Raw genomic sequence first — 15,585 nt, 5'->3', positions numbered from 1 at the left:
CATGGACACAGGAAGGGGAACATCACACACTGGGGCCTGTTGTGGGGTAGGGGGAGGGGGGAGGGATAGGATTAGCAGATATACCTAATGCTAAATGATGAGTTAATGGGTGCAGCACACCAACATGGCACATGTATACATATGTAACAAACCTGCACGTTGTGCACATGTACCCTGAAAGTTAAAGTATAATAAAAAAATAAAATAAATAAAATATAAGGATCAGGCTGGGCGCGGTGGCTCACGCCTGTAATCCCAGCACTTTGGGAGGCCGAGGCGGGTGGATCACGAGGTCAGCAGATCGAGACCATCCTGGCTAACATGGTGAAACCCTGTCTCTAGTAAAAAATAAAAAAATTAGCCGGGCGTGGTGGCGGGCATCTGTAGTCCCAGCTACTCGGGAGGCTGAGGCAGGAGAATGGCGTGAACCTGGGAGGCGGAGCTTGCAGTGAGCCGAGATCGTGCCACTGCTCTCTAGCCTGGGCGAGAGAGCAAGACTCCGTCTCAAAAAAAAAAAAAAAAAAAAAAAGGATCAGAAGACAGAAACATTTGGGCCACAAGATGCACATTCATGTATTAGCTAGAGAATAATAAAGCCAAATATAATCAAGTTGACCATATGATCAGTTTGCTGGTGGTTGACAATTTTTACTACACGGTTTACCTTAATCAGTCCTTTTCTATCTCACACTTAAAAAAAATTCATAGAGATGTATTAAGGGCCTCTAGGATTTTAAGAGTGAAAAGAGAGAAAAGGTATATACTTGAGTAATATTTGGGATCTGAAATCAGCAAGTCTTAGTAATTATATGGCTGTGTGGGGCCTCAGGACAATGTAAGGAGTTTAGGAAAGGCATGGTAAATAAGTTATAACTCATATGTTATATGAGTCAGGGTCCTGGTAGAAAACAAGACAGTACGCTCAAAAGTGTAATTTGCAGAAAAATTTATCTACAAGGACATGGGCAAGGTTTAAGGGAACTGACACAGGCAATATTGGAGACCCATTATCATATCTAAGTCAGAAAAGGGCACTTCCTGGGTGTTGACAGGAGTTGTGCCCTTCAGTAAATGGATGTAGCTAACCTGTGGCAACCTTGTAAGAATACCCCAGTCTCACTCACTTCCCACCTTCTGATCTTTTCCAAATGCCTTTCATTGGGCCAAACCCAACTGGAAGCCAGAAGGCAAGAAAGCTCTTTCACATAGTCATAAAGGTGACTGCACAAAGAGCAAGGTGGAGAATAAGTCTAGGTTGGAAACGTGAATTTTGGAATCAGCAGCTTATCTGTGATACTCGGATCTACAAAAGTGGAGAGTACACAGAATAAAAAGAGTAGTAGGTAAGCATGGAATCTACAAAAGGAAAAAAAGAAAGAATATCCAGAGGTTATGAGCAGCACTGTGAAAGTGTAGATTCATGGAAATCAAGGGAGTAGAACATTTGTGGAAGAAAGCTGCCATGAATGTTAGATATTGAAAACAGGGCAGTGGAATTTTGTTTGTAGCCGCCGCTGTGCATGGTCACCATGCTGCCATTGCTCTCTAACACCAGCTCTGGCTCTAGCTCACTAAGCTCTAGCTGAAGGAGGAGGGGCAAGTAAGGAGGTCTCCATACCATGGCTCCAACACAGTTGACTGCCTCTGTATCCACTGGATATGACAACTGGAAGATCACTGGTTCCCTTAGTGAGAGCAGTTCCAGGAATGTAATAGAAGAGGAAGCTCAGTTTTAATGGGATAAAAAGTTAATGAGAGATGAGAATGTGAACACAACAAATATTATACTTTTGAGAACAATGGATGAGGGGAAAAGAAGAATGAGTTGAACACAGCTAGAAAAAAACAACATCAAAAGAGAGTATTTTTTAGAGTGACAAGACAAATAACATTAAGGTGTAAGGTGGAAAAAACCAGTGGAGTAAAACTGAATGTATAAGAACTGGAGGGCTATTAGAGATTGCCGGAGCCTGTTCACATCATGAGGGGGAAATACCCTGCCCACAGCTCTTGCCCATGAGAGTGTGGCTTATATGGTGTGATTCCTCACCCCTCAGTATAGGTGACTGACTAACATTAGGCATACACATTGGTTAATGACCTGTTACCTATTATGAAAAGATGAGTTGGGGCCAGGCACGGTGGCTCATGCCTCTAATCCCTGCACTTTGAGAGGCCGAGGAGGGTGGATCACCTGAGGTCAGGAGTTCGAGACCAGCCTGGCCAACATGGTAAAACCCTGTCTCTACTAAAACTACAAAAATTAGTCGGGTGTGGTGGTGCATGCCTGTGATCCCAGCTACTCGGGAGGCTGAAGCAGGAGAATTGCTTGAGCCTGGGAGGCAGAGGTTGCAGTGAGCCAAGATTGTACCACCACACTCCAGCCTGGGCAACAGAGTGAGACTCTGTCAAAAAAAAAAAAAAAAAAAAAAAAAAGATGAGTTGGGCCAATGGATTCTCTTTATTAGGAGTATAAACTAAGAAATATGGAAATAATTGACTGAATAGCGTAGAAACTCAGATGAAAGGGTAGTGGTGTAAAAACAAAGGATGGTGCAGCAGTAATGAGCCATGTTAAAGCTGAAGTTAGATGAAACAAAAACCATAAGTGGCTAAAGGAAATATCTGTGAAGTAGAACATGAGGAAACTAGCTTTTAGAGAAAACAGAATAGGCCAAACATGAATAGAGAGAAGCAGAGGCTCCATGAGAAACTATATCCCTTAAGGGGAGACAGCAAACTGCATTGGTATCTCATAGCTTTCCAGGTATGGTCCACTGGTATCCTTATACTAACTCACCTTTTCTCTTAGCATGAATGGGTTTTCTGTTCCACATCCTGAGCTCCAACACTGAGACAAAGACTAAAAACAAAGCCATGGAGGAGATAGGAAAGGAAAAGTAAACTTGGAAATGGTTGGCCTCAAACAGGAATGAAAAACCTAAACTTCATTGATCTTAGGAGGAAAGTAAGAAAAGGTGTTGATATAGGAGTTAGAAGAAAGTTCATATCTCTAATATATTCATCATGAAACAAAATGGGTTAAAATTAAATGAGTTAAGCATCTAACTAAAGAAGTTAAAAGAGAGGCACAGAGCAAGCACAAAGAAACAAGGAAGGAAATAATAAATATAAAGACAGAATGAAATTGAGAACAGCACTAACAAAATAATAACAAGAAAAAATAGCAAATCAAAAGCCGATTACTTGAAAATATTAATAACATAAGCATACTTTTGTTGAGACAAAAAAAAGACAAAAGACAGAATGTTCAAATAAGGTATGGAATGAACAAAAAAATGAAAAAAAAAACCAAAGTACAGAATGAAAAAAGGGAATTAACTGTAGACACCACAGAGATTAAGAAACATAAGAATGGTTATTATGAACAATTATATACTAAAATATTTGAAAATAGAAATGAAATATATGAATTCCCAGAAAAATATAGGATATCAAAATTGTTATAACATAGAAGTTGAATAAGAAATAAAGAAATTAAAGTGATAGTCAAAGACCACCCATCTCAGGAAACCCCAGAGTAAAATAACTAGTAGATTCTACCAAATTTTCAAGTTATAGTGAATTCTTATTTTAAGTTGTTCCAGAAAACATAGAAAGAGCAAAAGCTACTCAAGTTATTATTTATGAGGGTATTATAATCTTGATTCCAACATAAGGTTAAAATAATGCCACTAAAGAAAAAACAATATAGCCACGCAGTGAATTTAGGATGTCAGAAAACAACAGGACCCCACATACTTATGGGTGCAAAAATGCATTTGCTATTTGTATATCTTAAATCAGAACATTTGTAACATAAAGCAGTAAAAGTACAAGTAACACTAGACAGCAATAAGGTAACATTGCCTAAATGTCTACCCTAGTTATAAGCGTAACCTTTTCTTTTCAATTCAAAATTTCAATATATCCTCAGTGACTCTCAATAACTCCTATTGCCCCCAACATGCCAGCTTCCCCTCCCATCCCACTGTATTGTGTCACTGCTACTAATCTTTCAGGTGAATTAGAGTTGAATGTGAACACCAAGAATATCTATTCTATCTGCAGTTCATCTGAAAGGAGGCTGTGCTTTCTGTATCTATCAAAGTTGGTAAACTAGAAACTCAAATTCAAAACCAGGATAAAGTGAGAAGAGACCAGGGTAATGGACAAGGACAAGGAGATGTTTGCTGCTGACCCTCAAATTTGGTATATCTGGTTAACCTGAGTTAGGATAATTTAGTTAATTTAGAAGCACTGGTTTATAGTGTTGGTGCATAGGGATCAATTTTTTTTGTTCTTTTTTATTTTGGGGGTGCACAATCTGTTTCTTAGTATGGTTTCAACATCAACTCCCTACTAACCTGTGAAGATTACATCTGTGAGAGATGTCCTTGGAAAAGGAGACGTCAATCATAGACTGTGTCACTTTACTGTCTTGTTATTTTAACTAGTCTGGGTAATATACTGTTTACTTTCCTTAATTTCAGACTTTTGACTGTTGGAGGTGATTTATTTCTTCATTGTAGGTAGTTGAAGAGGAGATTCTGAAACCTATGGAAAACAGATTGGGTGGGCATAAATTTAAAAGATTACATGGAAATACCTTCCCATAGGATTGCCAAACTTCTCAATTCTCTAAAACATGCTGGTAGTTTCTTGTTTTCCTTTATTTAGATACTCTCACAGGAGTGAGAACTGAATAATTTTAGAAGGCCTTTATCTTTAGCTCCCTTGGCCTCTCTATAACAAACAATATCAAAAGTCCTATGGCCTATAATATTTCCAGGACTAACTAAATCCTGGAAATGCAGAAAAGAAATATACTGTAACCTCTAGCAGAGGATTACAGGCTATATTTAAGAGGCTGAAGGGCAGTGAGTTTTTAAAAATGTTTCCAATTTGCAATGACATTAAATAAAGAAATGAAAATAAATCTTTCATTGTAACCATTATCCCCTGTTAACAATGAACTAAATATTTATTTAAATAAATAAAGAGAAAATAATTCCTAAGCTCACTGTATTAAGAATGGGTCCGATTTTATGAATGCTCTCTATACCCCAGGCCTGATGAAGGCAAGCACAGGCCAGTAACAGGCTGTAAAGGATGAAGAGAAGTTCCTTAGATAAACTGGAGTAGCGAAGGCCTTTTAGCACAGAGCCAGAGCTGAGGCTGGCTCTCATTGGTTTAAGTTGCTGTTTGATTTAAATAAAGGCATAAAATAACTGTCAGACAGATAAAATATTCTCAAGAAGTAATTTGGAAAATTAAACACACCAAAAAAGCCAGGGAACAAAGCTTGTACCTTATTCAGGCTATGGTGTACATAAGTGGCTCTCAAACAGTAGCCTAAGAATCATCAGCATCGTGCGTGAAAATTCAGAACTCCAGGCCAAATTGAAGATATCAGATTGAGAAGACTAGGGTAGCATTTTGGCATCTGTATTTTTAACAAGCAACTCCAGGTAATTTTTACAGAAGTGAAAGTCTAGACACAACAAATTGAAAAACACTGATCTATAATATCATAAAGAAATAGAGTATTTGGCAGTTCCCCAGTTTATTTTTGCTAATAAAAGCCAATCAAAAACCATAACAAAGATTTGAAATTTGGATTCATGCTATGTCGCTGTCTACATTGTTTATTATAGAATAACTATAGCAATAATGAAATGTGATATCATGTCTTCCAAAAACCATAGTCTAATATGAACTTTGTCTGTATTATTAGAAAAATAGACATCTGTAATAAATAGTATCACTGTTATATTCAGAAAAAAAACCAATGAGCTAATTTCTACTTTGTGAGAAAAAAGAAAAACAAAAATTTACATATGTGCTATACTAGACTTGGAGGCAGGCTACAACAAAAAATTATTAAGTTTTCCAATAATGCAATACAAGAAGAAAGAACAGGAAAAAATTGTGCACACATATAAGGGTCAAGGGAAATATCCTTTTGTAGAGATACATGTTGTATATCTTTGTTCCTTGATGAACAGATGCAAAACCTAAGCCAATATTAACTTATCTGTTTTCAGAATGATGATTTGTAAATATTTGCTTTCATCTGATAACTTCATCAATATACCTATTAGCTTTCAGGGAATTAGGCTTTGACAAAATACAGAATAATTGAAATAAATGTGCCTATTGTAAAAACAACTGGAAGCTTCCATTAATTTTTATTTATATGCTTTCTAAAATCAGGAAGATGACCATATTAGACAGGAATGTTGTCTGCTGATAAGAAACCCATTCCTTGTTTTAGGTGATCCCAAAGTATATTACTTGTGAAATATATGATGTCAAAAGAAAAACATTATAAAGTCAAACATTACATTCAGGCAGGAAAAAGATTTAAGTAATATAAATTACATCAAATCATCCTGGTATTTGCTAAAATCCCTAGTAGGCAGTGCAGAGAAATATTAAGTCATTGAGTCATTTAGTCTGAGTGAAGCAATAAAATGTCAAAAATATAGCTGCAAATTAAACCTGTAAATTTTTTTGTTTGTGCTAAAATATATACTCATATGATAAAACTATATTTAGCTGTATATTTTCCCTAGTAAATACTGTTCTCTAACACTGTTTTCTAAAACATCTAAAAATAATCAGCATTTTTGTAAGCCCTTAATGGAAGAAACAAATAACCCTGAAATATGACTTGATTAAATAAAATATTCAGAAACCTCAGGACATTTTCTTCTCTTGTCTCATCTATTACTAGGTTTATTAAAGAGTCTTGGGAGTTTCAATTTATTGGCTTGAAATGTAGACTTCAGACTTTGCAGAGTGATTTGTGAATATGCCTGTTAAAGGCTGTAATCATTCCTATCCTATATAGACCTTTTAAATTGAAGTCCTTAGAGAAATATGAAAAGAAATTCCAAAAGGGATTAATATTATTAAGAACTTCTGAACACCAAAAAGGATGTGCATAGGATGTATATTTTATTTAAAATTTGTAATTAACAATTATTACTATAGGCTGGGCACAGTGGCTCATGCCTGATTTCCCAGCACTTTGGGAGACCAAGGTGGGAGGTTCGCCTGAGCCCAGGAGTTCGAGACCAGGGCAACATGGTGAAACTCCATCTCTACAAAAATTTAGCTGGGTGTGGTGCATGCCTGTAATGCCAGCTACTTGGGAGGATGAGGTGGGAGGATCACTTGAGCCCAGGAGGTCAAGGTTACCGTGAGCTGAGATCATGCCATTATACTCCAGCCTGGGCGACAGAGTGAGACCCCATCTCAAAAAGTATGTATATATATATATATATATACACATACATATATATACACACACATATATATACACACACACACATATACATACACACACATATATACACATATATATACTTATATATATACACACACACATATATACTTATATATATACACACATATATATATAATTATTATAGACTGAAAATTCAAATGTTGATGCCCTAACCCCTAAAGTGACTGCATATAGAAATACGGCCTTTAAGGAGGTAATTAAGATTAAATAGGTTATAATGTAATAATCAAAACAGCATGGTACTGGTACAAAAATAGACACACGGATCAATGCAACAGAATAGAGAAACCAAGAGTAAAGCCACACACCTACATCCAACTGATATTAGACAAAGACAACAAAAATATGCAACAGGGAAGGGACCCCCTATTCAATCAATGGTGCTGAGAAAACTGGCTAGCCATATGCTGAAGAATGAAACTGGACTCCTGCCACTCACCATATTAAAAAATTAACTCAAGATGTATTAAAGACTTAAATGTAAGACCTGAAACTAGAAATTCTAGAAGAAAACCTAGGAAAAACTTTTCTGGACATCGGCTTAGACAAATAATTTTTAACTAAGACCAAAGGCAAATGCGACAGAAACAAAAACAGACAAATAGGACTTAAACTAAAGAGCTCGGCATAGTAAAAGAAAAAATCAACAAAGAGACAACCTACAGAATGGGAGAAAATATTTGCAAACTATGCATCCCACAAAGGTCTAATATCCAGAATCTATAAGGAAATTAAACAAATCAACAAGAAAAAAGTGAATAACTCCATTAAAAAGTGGCCCAAGGACATGAACAGACACTTCTCAAAAGAAGACATACAAACATCCAACAAACATGTGAAAAAATACTCAACATCGCTAATCATCAGGGAGATACAAATCAAAACCACAATGAGATCCCATCTCACACCAGTCAGAATGGCTATTACTAAAAAGTCAACAAATAACAGACGTTGGTGAGGATGTGGAGGAAAGGGAATGCTTATACACTGTTGGTGGGAATGCAAATTACTTCAATTCCTATAGAAAATGATGTGGAGATTTCTCAAAGAACAAAAATAGAACTACCATTCCATCCAGCAATCTCACTACTGGGTGTATATCCAAAGTAAAATAAATCATTTCATCAAAAAACACCTGCACTGTTATGTTCATTGCAATACTATTCACAATAGCAAAAGTCATGGAATCAAGCTAAGTGCCATCAATGCTGGGTTGGGTTGGATAAAGAAAATGTTATATATATATATATTTTTTTTTCCTATTTATATCACATTACACACACACACACACACACACACACACACACCACGGAATACTATGGAGCCATAAAAAGAATGAAATTATGTCCTTTGCAGCAACATGGATGGAGCAGGAGGCCATTATCCTATGTGAAGTAACTCAGAAACAGAAAATTAAATATTGCATGTTCACACTTAAATGTGGGAGCTCAACAATGGGACATAAAGATGGAAATAATAGACATTAGGGACTCCAAAAGAGGGGTAAGGAGAGGGAGGTGAGAGTTGAAAAACTACCTATTGGGTACTATGTTCACTATTTGGGTAATGGATTCACTAGAAGGCCAAACCCCAGCATTACATAATATACTCATGGAACAAATCTGTACATGTATCCCCTGAAATTATAATACTTTTGAATAATTATAATAGTTTTGAAAAATGAGGTCATAATGGTGTGGCTCCAATCCAGTAGGACTGGTGTCCTTATAAAAAAGGGAGGTGACAACAGAGATGTGCATGCACAGAGAAAAGGTCATGTGAGAAGACAGCAAGAATGCAGCTGTCTGCAAGCCAAGGAGCGAGGCCTCAGCAGAAACTAAACCTGCCAGCACCTTGATTCTGGACTTCCAACCTCCAAATCTGTGAGAATATAAAATATTTGTTGTTTAAGCAACACAGTCTGTGGTATTTTCTTAGGCAGCCCTAGAAAATGAATATAATTATATGATGTATAAAATATGTATACACATATATGGGAGCTATGAAGCAAAATAACACATGCTTACAAACCCATACTAACTGTAATCTCAAACTCCCTGCCTCAGAAGTAATTATTATCCTAATTATTTTTCCAGGAAAACATTGTATTCTTTTAAATAAAATGGTTCAAAAGTAACATTTGTAATCGTTTATATCCACAGTGATTTCATATATAAGTCACTGAAGACTTCTCTAAATTATCTGTACTTAGGAACCAACAATTCTCCCCTAACTAATTTACAAAATCCAACTTCGAACATATTTTTCAATTGCATTCTCCTAAATTTTATATTCACCATTCCTTTGCGTGGAAAAAAACTTTTACCACATATTTAGGTAATCACAAAACAATGTATTTTGTTCCTTTGGTCAAGCTGTCTTCTTCTCCACCAATAACACACTTTCTTAAATCCTACAGCTTTACAACAAATCTCATTTTCTGACAGAGCCAATTCCATCTTATTTTCCTCGTCTCTTGGCTATTTCATGCTCTTTGCTTTTTCATATGAAGTTTAGATTCCCCAAAAACCCTGTTAGGATTTTTCACTGGAATCAAATTAATTTATGAATCAATTTGGAGAGAACTGACATCTTGATTATATTGGATCTAATATATTCGTATAAACTATTTAGATGTTTAATGTTGTTCAATAAAGTCTATAGTTTTTTCATAGAGATCACACACATTTTTGTTATTTTCATTTCTGTGTACTTTATATCTTTGTTGCTATAGTAAATATTATCTTTTCTAACTTTTTTGTATTAGAAATGCAACTTATTTTTGTAAACTGATTTTATAGTGAAATAAATAGTAGCTAAATTCTCCTATTTTTACTAATTCTATTATTTCTAATTATTTATTACATCTAATAATTTAATTTTCATTTGTCATGTCCTTCAGACAAATGAAGGCAGTTTTATTTCTTTCTTTTTAATGCTTATACTTTGTATTTCTTTTCTGTTCTTGCTGTGGGAACTCTGACCTCCACTAAAATGTTCAATCGTATTGCTCTGATTTTAAAGTAAATGCTTCTAGTACTTCATTGGGAAGAATGATACTTGCTGTATGTTCTTCACAGATTATCTTCATTATGTTAAGGACTTCCTTTCTATTTTGCAAAGAGGTTTTTTTTCTTTCATTCCTCTCATGAATGATTCAGCTGAATTAAAAAATTCTATTGAGATGATCATGTTTTTTTCTCTATTAATCTGTTAATATGCTAAATAATTTTCCTCCCTAATGTCAAACCATACTTGTATTCTTTGGATGCCTTCCTTGGTCACGATGTATTTTCTTTTTTATATATACATTATTATACTCAGTCGGCTAATGTTTTGTTTAGGATTTTGTATTAAAGTTCATGAGTGAGAATGCATTGTACTTTTACTTTCTCTTGCTGTCTTTGGCTGGTTTGGCTATTAAGGGTTTGATATAGATGTACATTGCTGAGTTTAGAGATATTCCATCTTTTCCCATCTCTGGAGGAATGCATAGGTTTGAAATGACCTTCATTTGAAAGGCCAGGGGTCAGTTACAGCCATGTAGGCCTGAAGCTTTTTATTTTTTAGTTACAAGTTTTTAATTAAATATTTGATTCTTTAATATTTACAGGACCATTTTAGCTTTTAATATTTTCTTGAGTCACTTCTGGTAAGGTATAATTCTTAGGAATGGGTACAGTTCATCTTAGATTTCACAGTTTATTGGCATACAAAAACATATGCCATATCTTTATTGGCATAAAGTATCTTCTTATCTTTTAAATGTCTACTCACAGAGATGTGTGCTTCCCTTTTTTAATCATATCACTTATCTCTGTTTTTCTTCTTAATTTTTAACTAATTAAACTTCCACAGGTTTGTCAATTTTATGGTCTTTCAAATTAAGTAATTTCAGGTTTTGTGGATCCCATTGGCTGAATGTATGTTTTCATTTCATTAATTTCTGCTCTTTATTATCTTATTCTTACTTTTTTAAAAGCTTTTGTTCATTTTATAACTTAATAAATTGAAAATCTAGGTCATTTAATTTGTAGCCTTTCTTTTTCTTTTTTTATTATTATTATACTTTAAGTTTTAGGGTACATGTGCACAACGTGCAGGTTTGTTACATATGTATACATGTGCCATGTTGGTGTGCTGCACCCATTAACTCGTCATTTAGCATTAGGTATATCTCCTAATGCTATCCCTCCCCCCTCCCCCCACCCCACAACAGTCCCCGGTGTTTGATGTTCCCCTTACTGTGTCCATGTGTTCTCATTGTTCAATTCCCACCTATGAGTGAGAACATGCGGTGTTTGGTTTTTTGTCCTTGCGATAGATTGCTGAGAATGATGGTTTCCAGCTTCATCCATGTCCCTACTAAGGACATGAACTCATCCTTTTTTATGGCTGCATAGTATTCCATGGTGTATATGTGCCACATTTTCTTAATCCAGTCTATCATTGTTGGACATTTGGGTTGGTTCCAAGTCTTTGCTATTGTGAATAGTGCCGCAATAAACATACGTGTGCATGTGTCTTTATAGCAGCATGATTTATAATCCTCTGGGTATATACCCAGTAATGGGATGGCTGGGTCAAATGGTATTTCTAGTTCTAGATCCCTGAGGAATTTCCACACCAACTTCCACAATGGTTGAACTAGTTTACAGTTCCAACAACAGTGTAAAAGTGTTCCTATTTCTCCACATCCTCTCCAGCACCTGTTGTGTCCTGACTTTTTAATGATCGCCATTCTAACTGGTGTGAGATGGTATCTCATTGTGGTTTTGATTTGCATTTCTCTGATGGCCAGTGATGATGAGTATTTTTTCATGTGTCTTTTGGCTGCATAAACGTCTTCTTTTGAGAAGTGTATGTTCATATCCTTTGCCCACTTTTTGATGGGGTTGTTTTTTTCTTGTAAATTTGTTTGAGTTCATTGTAGATTCTGGATAGTAGCCCTTTGTCAGATGACTACGTTGCCAAAATTTTCTCCCATTCTGTAGGTTGCCTGTTCACTCTGATGGTGATTTCTTTTGCTGTGCAGAAGTTCTTTAGTTTAATTAGATCCCATTTTTCAATTTTGGCTTTTGTTGCCATTGCTTTTGGTGTTTTAGACAGGAAGTCCTTGCCCATGCCTATGTCCTGAATGGTATTGCCTAGGTTTTCTTCTAGGGTTTTTATGGTTTTAGGTCTAACATGTAAGCCTTTAATCCATCTTGAAGTAATTTTTGTATAAGGTGTAAGGAAGGGATTCAGTTTCAGCTTTCTACATATGGCTAGCCAGTTTTCCCAGCACCATTTATTAAATACGGAATCATTTCCCCATTGCTTGTTTTTCTCAGGTTTGTCAAAGATCAGATAGTTGTAGATATGTGGCATTATTTCTGAGGGCTCTGTTCTGTTCCATTGGTCTATATCTCTGTTTTGGTACCAGCACCATGCTGTTTTGGTTACTGGAGCCTTGTAATATAGTTTGAAGTCAGGTAGCGTGATGCCTCCAGCTTTGTTCTTTTGGCTTAGGATTGTCTTGGCAATGCGGGCTCTTTTTTGGTTCCATATGAACTTTCAAGTAGTTTTTTCCAATTCCATGAAGAAAGTCATTGGTAGCTTGATGGGGATGGCATTGAATCTATAAGTTACCTTGGGCAGTATGTCCATTTTCACGATATTTATTCTTCCTATCCATGAGCATGGAATGTTCTTCCATTTGTTTGTATCCTCTTTTATTTCCTTGAGCAGTGGTTTGTAGTTCTCCTTGAAGAGGTCCTTCACATCCCTTGTAAGTTGGATTCCTAGGTATTTTATTCTCTTTGAAGCAATTGTGAATGGGAGTTCACTCATGATTTGGCTCTCTGTTTGTCTGTTATTGGTGTATAAGAATGCTTGTGATTTTAGCACATGGATTTTGTATCCTGAGACTTTGCTGAATTTGCTTATCAGCTTAAGGAGATTTTGGGCTGAGACAATGGGGTTTTCTAGATATACAATCATGTCATCTGCAAACAGGGACAATTTGACTTCCTCTTTTCCTAATTGAATGCCCTTTATTTCCTTCTCCTGCCTGATTGCCCTGGCCAGAACTTCCAACACTATGTTGAATAGGAGTGGTGAGAGAGGGCATCCCTGTCTTGTGCCAGTTTTCAAAGGGAATGCTTCCAGTTTTTGCCCATTCAGTATGATATTGGCTGTGGGTTTGTCATAGATAACTCTCATTATTTTGAGATATGTCCCATCCATACCTAATGTATTGAGAGTTTTTAGCATGAAGGGGTGTTGAATTTTGTCACAGGCCTTTTCTACATTTATTGAGATAATCATCTGGTTTTTGTCTTTGGTTCTGTTTATATGCTGGATTATGTTTATTGATTTTCATATGTTGAACCAGCCTTGCATCCCAGGGATGAAGCCCACTTCATCATGGTGGATAAGCTTTTTGATGTGTTGCTGGATTCAGTTTGCCAGTATTTTATTGAGGATTTTTGCATCAATGTTCATCAAGGATATTGGTCTAAAATTCTCTTTTTTTTTGTTTTGTCTCTGCCAGGCTTTGGTATCAGGATGATGCTGGCCTCATAAAATGAGTTAGGGAGGATTCCCTCTTTTTCTATTGATTGGAATAGTTTCAGAAGGAATGGTACCAGCTCCTCCTTGTATCTCTGGTAGAATTCGGCTGTGAATCCATCTGGTCCTGGACTTCTTTTGGTTGGTAAGGTATTAATTATTGCCTCAATTTCAGATCCTGTTATTGGTCTATTTGGAGATTCAACTTCTTCCTGGTTTAGTCTTGGGAGACTGTATGTGTCAAGGAATTTATCCATTTCTTCTAGATTTTCTAGTTTATTTGCGTAGAAGTGTTTATAGTATTCTCTGATGGTAGTTTGTATTTCTGTGGGATCAGTGGTGATATCCCCTTTGTCATTTTTTATTGCATCTATTTGATTCTTCTCTCTCTTCTTCTTTATTAGTCTTGCTAGCGGTCTATCAATTTTGGTGATCTTTTCAAAAAACCAGCTCCTGGATTCACTAATTTTTTGAAGGGCTTTTTGTGTCTCTGTTTCCTTCAGTTCTGCTCTGATATTAGTTATTTCTTGCCTTCTGCTAGCTTTTGAATGTGTTTGCTCTTGCTTCTCTAGTTCTTTTAATTGTGATGTTAGGGTGTCAATTTTAGATCTTTCCTGCTTTCTCTTGTGGGCATTTAGTGCTATAAATTTCCCTCTACACACTGCTTTGAATGTGTCCCAGAGATTCTGGTATGTTGTGTCTTTGTTCTCGTTGGTTTCAAAGAACATCTTTATTTCTGCCTTCATTTCGTTATGTACCCAGTAGTCATTCAGGAGCAGGTTGTTCAGTTTCCATGTAGTTGAGCGGTTTTGAGTGAGTTTCTTAATCCCGAGTTCTAGTTTGATTGCACTGTGGTTTGAGAGACAGTTTGTTATAATTTCTGTTCTTTTACATTTGCTGAGGAGTGCTTTACTTCCAACTATGTGGTCAATTTTGGAATAGGTGTGGTGTTGTACTGAAAAGAATGTATATTCTGTTGATTTGGGGTGGAGAGTTCTGTACATGTCTATTAGGTCCACTTGGTGCAGAGCTGAGTTCAATTCTTGGATATCCTTGTTAATTTTCTGTCTCGTTGATCTGTCTAATGTTGACAGTGGGGTGTTAAAGTCTCCCATTATTATTGTGTGGGAGTCTAAGTCACTTTGTAGGTCACTAAGGACTTGCTTTATGAATCCGGGCGCTCCTGTATTGGGTGCATATATATTTAGCATAGTTAGTTCTTCTTGTTGAATTGATCCCTTTACCATTATGTAATGGTCTTCCTTGTCTCTTTTGATCTTTGTTGGTTTAAAGTCTGTTTTATCCGAGACTAGGATTGCAACCCCTGCCTTTTTTTGATTTCCATTTGCTTGGTAGATCTTCCTCCATCCCTTTATTTTGAGCCTATGTGTGTCTCTGCCCGTGAGATGGGTTTCCTGAATACAGCACACTGATGGGTCTTGACTCTTTATCCAATTTGCCAGTCTGTGTCTTTTAACTGGAGCATTTAGCCCATTTACATTTGAGGTTTGTATTGTTATGTGCGAATTTGATCCTGTCATTATGATGTTAGCTGGTTATTTTGCTCGTTATTTGATGCAGTTTCTTCGTAGCCTTGATGGTCTTTACACTTTGGCATGTTTTTGCAGTGGCTAGTACCGGTTGTTCCTTTCTATGTTTAGTGCTTCCTTCAGGAGCTCTTTTAGGGCAGGCCTGGTGGTGACAAAATCTCTCAGCAT

The 15,585-nt window shown here is 36.3% G+C and overlaps 1 protein-coding gene across 18 annotated transcripts in view; it reads right to left on the bottom strand.

Annotated features, from left to right (window-relative positions):
• MBD5 (methyl-CpG binding domain protein 5) overlaps nucleotides 1-15,585 on the bottom strand; it is a 498,386-nt gene that overhangs the window by 118,223 nt on the left and 364,578 nt on the right. For 6 of the 18 annotated variants that reach the window (XR_010149749.1, XM_054679015.2, XM_016949774.4 and 3 more), the window contains one exon: nucleotides 4,368-4,557. The exons of the other annotated variants lie outside the window; for them this stretch is intronic. The gene's annotated coding sequence lies outside the window, so the exon portion shown is untranslated. The remainder of the gene's footprint in view (nucleotides 1-4,367; nucleotides 4,558-15,585) is intronic. 18 annotated transcript variants of the gene reach the window in all.

This window comes from Pan troglodytes, chromosome 13 (genome assembly GCF_028858775.2).
Source record: "Pan troglodytes isolate AG18354 chromosome 13, NHGRI_mPanTro3-v2.0_pri, whole genome shotgun sequence".
Taxonomy (NCBI): Eukaryota; Metazoa; Chordata; class Mammalia; order Primates; family Hominidae; genus Pan; species Pan troglodytes.
Note: the sequence above shows the minus strand (reverse complement) of the source record. Positions and strands in the feature narration are given on the sequence as shown.